Source organism: Phalacrocorax carbo, chromosome 1 (assembly GCF_963921805.1).
Source record: "Phalacrocorax carbo chromosome 1, bPhaCar2.1, whole genome shotgun sequence".
Classification (NCBI taxonomy): Eukaryota; Metazoa; Chordata; class Aves; order Suliformes; family Phalacrocoracidae; genus Phalacrocorax; species Phalacrocorax carbo.
The window spans coordinates 133,009,758-133,016,164 of NC_087513.1; the positions used below are offsets into that span (position 1 = coordinate 133,009,758).

At 51.7% G+C, this 6,407-nt stretch overlaps 1 protein-coding gene across 1 annotated transcript in view; it reads right to left on the reverse strand.

The window, feature by feature from the left end:
• Window positions 1-5,799, reverse strand: part of RAI2 (retinoic acid induced 2) — a 45,446-nt gene extending 39,647 nt beyond the window's left edge. The window contains exon 1 of the mRNA XM_064474808.1: window positions 5,632-5,799. The gene's annotated coding sequence lies outside the window, so the exon portion shown is untranslated. The remainder of the gene's footprint in view (window positions 1-5,631) is intronic.
• Between the last annotated feature and the right edge of the window lie 608 nt (window positions 5,800-6,407).

Here is a 6,407-nt window from a genome sequence, read left to right on the forward strand (position 1 = left end):
CGCGTTGCCCTTCCTGTTTACTTTGCAGTGGCCTTGTGTGGATCCAGCTCTACAGCAAGCGATCCATCACCAACAACCAGAAAGACGTGTATCATGCACACGCAAAAATACTTCACATTTCACTTAGTTTTCCACATCTTCCATTCTCACTGCCCTTCTGCATCACCTAGTTCAATGCTCCTCAATATCGTTTCTTTACCCTAATTATTTTTATATATATAAAAACATCTAAAAGGACCACCTAATTATTTTTTTAAACCAAGGACCATTTTGAGCACTGTTGTCACATAAGCTTTCAAAGACAATCAAATTTTTTAAAAAAATAAATGCAATGAACATACATTTCTCACTTTGCCATTCATGACCCTGTATTTTGGGGTTTTTGCTTCCATGCAACAGAATGCACATCTGCCGCTGTCATACTGCTTGCGACTGGTTTATTCACCATCTTCTGATATTCACGGACTATAAGTTAAGTAACACTTCTCTAGCGAATTAGTTGATTCACTAAGCACAGATGAATAACTGATGAGCTACAAAAAGTCACTATTGTTTGAGTCAGTCACCAAGTCACTAACTTGGCCATTCAACCAGGGAAAAGTTTTCTTCTCTGAAAGGTGACAAGTAGCTATGTAATGACTTCTATTATTTTCTCAATCAACTCAGAGAAAATAGGACATTGCAGCTAGAAAAACACAGAAAAGAGAAATTAGCTGCTACTGTCATTAAGGATTCAGAGGCTGAAAAAGAACAATTGGTGCAATGCAGCTGGAGAGGCTTTTTGGAGTAAAGCAATTATTCTTTAGCCATTAACGAATTATTTCTCGCTGGAATGCAAGACCTGCACTCCTCCAAATAACCTGGCTTTGCTGTGAGGAGCACACTGTCTGCCGGTGCAGGCGAGAGCCGTTGTCCTCTTCACCCTCCTGGTAACCGCTGCACTTCTCCCACCTCTTTGTTTCCATGCCACAATAAAAGCAGAGAAATAATTTTAAGGTCAAAGCACATGTAGACGTTGGAGGAGAGATTGCTCTTCAAAACTAGCCTGACCAACTGAATTTGGAGCTACAGCCTAGGATGTTCAGGGTGGTGCCTGCCCTCAGCAGCCCCACGGAAGCTCAATGAGGTGTCGCAGCAAAGTTCCTTCACCTCTCTTGCCAGCTCACCCACAATCACTGGCTGAAAGATAACAAGGTAATAAGACATTTATGGACGTGGTCAGTCCTGGGGCTTGGTCTGAGATCTTTGCATCGACCATGGGGAAAGCAGGGGGAACCCAAACCTAAGCCCAGCTTGCCCTTCAAGCCAACAGCAGCCACCTTCCTTCTGCTATAGCAGCTGCTCCCTAGACACTTTGAGGGTCATGCAAGCAATACAGGGACCTGGATGCCACAAACCTGAAGGATGCTTTTTTTCTGAGGAGGGTGAAGGGGACAGAAGACCTGTCCCAGGCTCTTCAGTTAATTCCTGAGAACATTTAGCCCTGCACCTGACACCTCAGAGGAGCATTTCCAAACAAGTACGTAACCTGTTAACTAGCAAAAAATAAGAGGGTAACAGAAACAGGTCCAGCTCAGAGGGGCCCAGTCACTCGCACTCAAACCCAGCACTTCAGTGTGGAGCGGCAGCTGCCGCAGGGGTCCCCCAGGACACCCAGACACCCACGGGACTGGCAAAATCCCACAAACGTGACCCTGTAAACTCACCCCACCCATGTTACAGCGCTGCTCTGCACGTTAAAGGATAGCATGGACAGACACGTTTCAGGGAGGGGGAAAAAAAAAGGGAAAGCCAGAACTAACAAGCAACATTAAACCACCCAGCAGAGCAGCTCCTCCACAGAGTGGCCTATTTACGGAGCTGCTCGGTGCCCTGGGAAGGATGGGCAATATTGCAAACCCAGGAATGGAAATTCCGGAGGAGAACCGAGGCAGGTTAATAACGATCCTCCACAGCCTAGGACCTCTCATACAGCCACTGCCTTTCTGAAATCTAGAGCCCGCTGGGAGTATTTAGGCCTAGGACTTTAAACAAAAAATACGGAAAACTTTTTATTCCTCCATACAGTCTATGAAACCCAAGCAATGCTGAAAACTGTTTTACTGTACTGTTATTCTGTAGATGCCGTTTCTGGAAGCATGACCCAGCACAGCCTGATCTCAGAACAAGCCGTTCGTGGCTAGCACTGCGCATGGCTCAAAATAGAATTAAAAACCCCCAAAAAACCCCAAAACCAAAAAAAGGCAAGTACCCCCATAAATCATTCATCCATTCCAGTTTCATAACAAGAATATTTGTCAGCTCCCATTTTGCTTCCCTTTCTCCGACTGCCTGCTCTACAAAGCCACCATTTCAGCTGCCTGTGCATACAGACCGGTGGGCACGCTGCGCCGCAACAGCTCCTGCATCCCCATCCTCCCGTGGAGAGGATGGCCACTCCTCTCGCCCAAACCCTCGGAGACTTTTCAGGGGATTTTTTTTTTTTTTTTTTTTTTAATCAGTAGCTCTGGGGCACCCATCAGATGTACTCAGCTCCTGTAACAATCACGTGATTTATGTAGAAGTAATTGGGGTTAAACTATCTGCCACATCAAACTCTTCACATTTGGCCCCATCTCTAGGACCTAGAAACATCTGAAATAAATAAAGCCATGTGTCATTTAACAGGGTCTGGGCTTAATTAGGATCATTCTGGATTTTATGGGAGAAATCTTGTACTGCCAGCTTTATGTGCCTAGTCCATCACTTGCAAGGTTATCTGCTTTTTTTTTTTCTCTCTTTAGTACCTATATCAAAATATTTCTGTTTCCATACAGCTTTTTTTTTTTTTTTTTTTGAGTCCTCCAACCAGCCGGATGACAACCACTCCTTATCTTTGGCTGTCTTCCACGCTAAAATAAGAATGCTGTTGTAACGCCAAGGGAGCTGCACCCTTCCACCTCCGTTCCCTCCTGACATGCACACAGCTGGCTGCGTAGGAACGCCCGAGGTGCCATTTTCTGGCCATTTTTCTGTGATGTTGTTGCAATTTACCCTCTAGCTATGATTTGTATTTCTAAGTCACACCAGGCCTCTCTCGTGCCACGGATTTTACAAACCTCAAGTGACAGACGGTCTCTGTCCTGAAGAGCTGGTGATACCCAGCCCACCTCCCCTGCCTTGGCATAGGCTAGCCGACACGAGGGCGAGCATGCAGCCAAACACCGCTCCAGCGATGCCGGGCGATTTGATTAGCCGCAGAGAATGACTGGATTAGAAGAGGGATAGGATTAGAGGTTGATGAATCGCTGTGAGGCTGCTACGTCTGTATTATTGGCTCCAGCAGCAGCGTTTGAAACCGCAGCCCCTCAGAGCAGCTAGGTACCACCTATGGCGGGCTTCGGGCTGCTGTGCGCGAGGCAGCTGGGGAAGGTAAAGGGTTTGAGTTAGGCTCTGAACTGACAGCCCCGCATAGGCAAGCCCTTGGTGGGACATGGGCAAAGACGAGGAGACAGGAGGCAGGGAAGCATTAAATGATTTGCCCAAAGCTACACCGGCAATTTGTGGCAGCGGCAGAAACGGGAGCCAGATTTTCTAAAAAAACTAGTTCCTCACGCAGGAGATGAGCCAGCCGCCTTTGTTACATCCAAACACATTTTTTCCCTGTAATTCACACCGCTGCAGGCTCTGCACAGCAAGCACCAGCTTCCCGAAGTTGTAGCGTGTGCAGCACGACCTGCTCATCGCACACGTCATGCCCGCTACACGACCGGCTCCGTCCTCGAGCCCGCGCTTGCAGCGCAACCCACGCGCGTTGCAAAAGCTTATCACTTGCGTTTGCGGTAGGAAGCGATCGGGACCCTGCAAAACCCATCCCTGGGGTGATTCCCAGTCTGACCTGGATAGCTCTGGCTGAACTTAACGTATACACAGAAACTCAGCATCACTCTCCAGTTAATTCGAGCAGTTACCCCCTCTTCAAATTTGGCTTCAATCATCTCTGAAGGTGAAAGAGATTTCAGCGTCTCCACGAGACTCCCATTGGAGCTTATCACAGAAACGCTACAAAATTCATCAAAGACGCCAAGGACGAAATACTGAGGGGCATTAATTGAAGAGGCTGCTCTAGCAGAGCTGGGCAGGAAAGTGTCCAGGCTGTCGGCAGCCCGCCGGACTAAGTCCTCACCGTGGTTACAGCTGGTTAACCAGGACCACTCGTAGAGTCATGAAAAGGAAGGAAAGGCTTCTCCAAATTTACATATTAAAGAAATAAAAAAAGGAAGCGTGCCAATTTTTCATCCTACGCTACTGTTACGCCTGAAATATTCCTATCAGTAGCATACCTGAGAGGAAATCTTTACCTTAAATGTTAAGTCAATTTGCTAGTGATAAACAACATGTAAGGTTACTTAGAAAAAATATTTCTTCATCAAGTTTAAACGGAAAATACCTTAAGAATTCACGGGCAACCAGATACTCTTTCCTCTTTAACAATACGTCCCCATTAGGCAATATATGTATTTTCAATCCCACGTTTTAAGCATTATTTTTTAAAAAAGACTTCTGATGGAGGACGGCATGCGAGAAAACACCAGCAGCGACTAAATCCAAGCCCAGCCAATCTCTTAAAAAAAGGGGGGGGGGGGGGGGGGGGAAATGAGGCGAGGCAAATAACCGCCCTGCAACTCCCGCACAGGGCGCTCGCAGCCTGCAGCATCTCCCCTGGGGGATGCAGAACTTGTGGAGCACGACACGACACGACACGACACGACACGACACGACAGCCACCGCCACCCACGCCCGAAGCGCAGCCACGCCGGCGCGGATGACCCACGCCCCGCGACAGCCTCATCCAGAACAAGCCGCGAAGGGGGCTGCAGGTGACAGCTCATCCTCCCGCCAGCTTTCGCCGAGAAGCCGGGCCACAGCGGGAGGAATTTCCACCCCAACTTCGGAAGGGGAAATCTTCCTCCTCCTCCTCCTCCTCCTCGCTTGTGACCGGCTGCGAGGGGACCCCACATCATCCCATTACCGCCCATCTTGAAACCCACCCCACATTTTTCATCTCCTTCTTCCAGAGCGCGGACCCGGGAGCTTAAAACCGCCGTGACCCGCCGCGTTTTTGTTTCCCGTGGGGCAGCACCCACGAGCCGTGGTTTGGGGGGGGGGTGGGGAGGGAAGAGCGATGCCTCGCCTCGGCACGCGCCGCTCCTCCCCGCGCACCCACGGGCGTGATTTTGGAGAAGTTGCGCAGGCAGGAGGAGGAGGAGGAAGGGGAGGGTGGCTCTGCCCGTGTGGTCACGGTCTCGCCCCGTCCCTCTCCCCGCCTCGGTGTGCGTCCCCGTCACCCCCACCCCCACGGCCGCAGCCCCACGGCCGGGACAACCCGCACAAAGCCGCCGCCGCCGCCGCCGCCGGGGTCTCGCAGCGCCCGCTCGGCGCCACGAGAAACAATAGTCACGGGCCGAAGTGGAGGGGGGGGTGGGGGGTGGGGAACCGCCGCCGCCCTCCCCACGGTACCGCAGAGCGCGGCCGCGAGTGGGAAGGCGATGTGTGGCGGGGATGGGGGGGGGGGGTTGGGGGTTCCCGCAAAACGCCGCCGCCCCGGCCAACCTGTCACCGCTCCGCCCGCCCGGGGTTGTCGGCACCTACCTCCGTTGGAGGGTGCGGCAGCCCCTAGCTGGGCTCCATGGGGGCCGCAGCCGACGCCCGACTCTGTCAACCCCGGCCGCCGCCGCCGGGGACGCGCCGCCCTGCCCTGCCCGGTACCGCGTCCCGCTCCCCCCCGCGCCGGGCGGGGCGGGGCGGGGCGAGAGGCGGGGGCGGGGCTGTCCCAGCCCGGGCCACGCCCACCACCGCTCGCTCCGCCCTCCCTCCGGCGCGCCTTTCCCCCCCCCCGCGGGGTGGGGGGGCGCGCCGGCGAGATTTGCGTGGGATAGGGACCACTGAGGGTCCCGGGTCCCAGGTAGGCACCCCAGCCTTTTCGGGAGCAACCCCGATTCCCGGGAGTGATCTCATGGATTTTAGGAGATGTCATGGATTTTTTGCTCCCTGCGTGAAGATTTGACCTTGTCTCCTCTGCCGCTATTTCACAGTGACCATGTTTCTGATGTCCTTTTTTAGCCCTCCCCCTCTTTTTTTTTTTGTAGTTTTTCCTCTCTCTTTTCGACCCTTGATCTCCCTCATCCCCATTTTCCCCTAAGACTCCGAATATCCCAAGCCCCTTGACAGCAGACTCTGGGCTTTACAATGATTTTGTCGAGGGCAAAAGAGTTTTTCATAGGTTTCAAATTGCTATTAGTGTCGCCAGCAGCTTATTGGAAGGTGCGGTGCATTAAACTAAATCCGTGGCTAGTATTACATAATATGCCCGCAAATGTACATAAAAGATGATTGTAATTCCATCTGGATTTCTGTTGATATTAGCA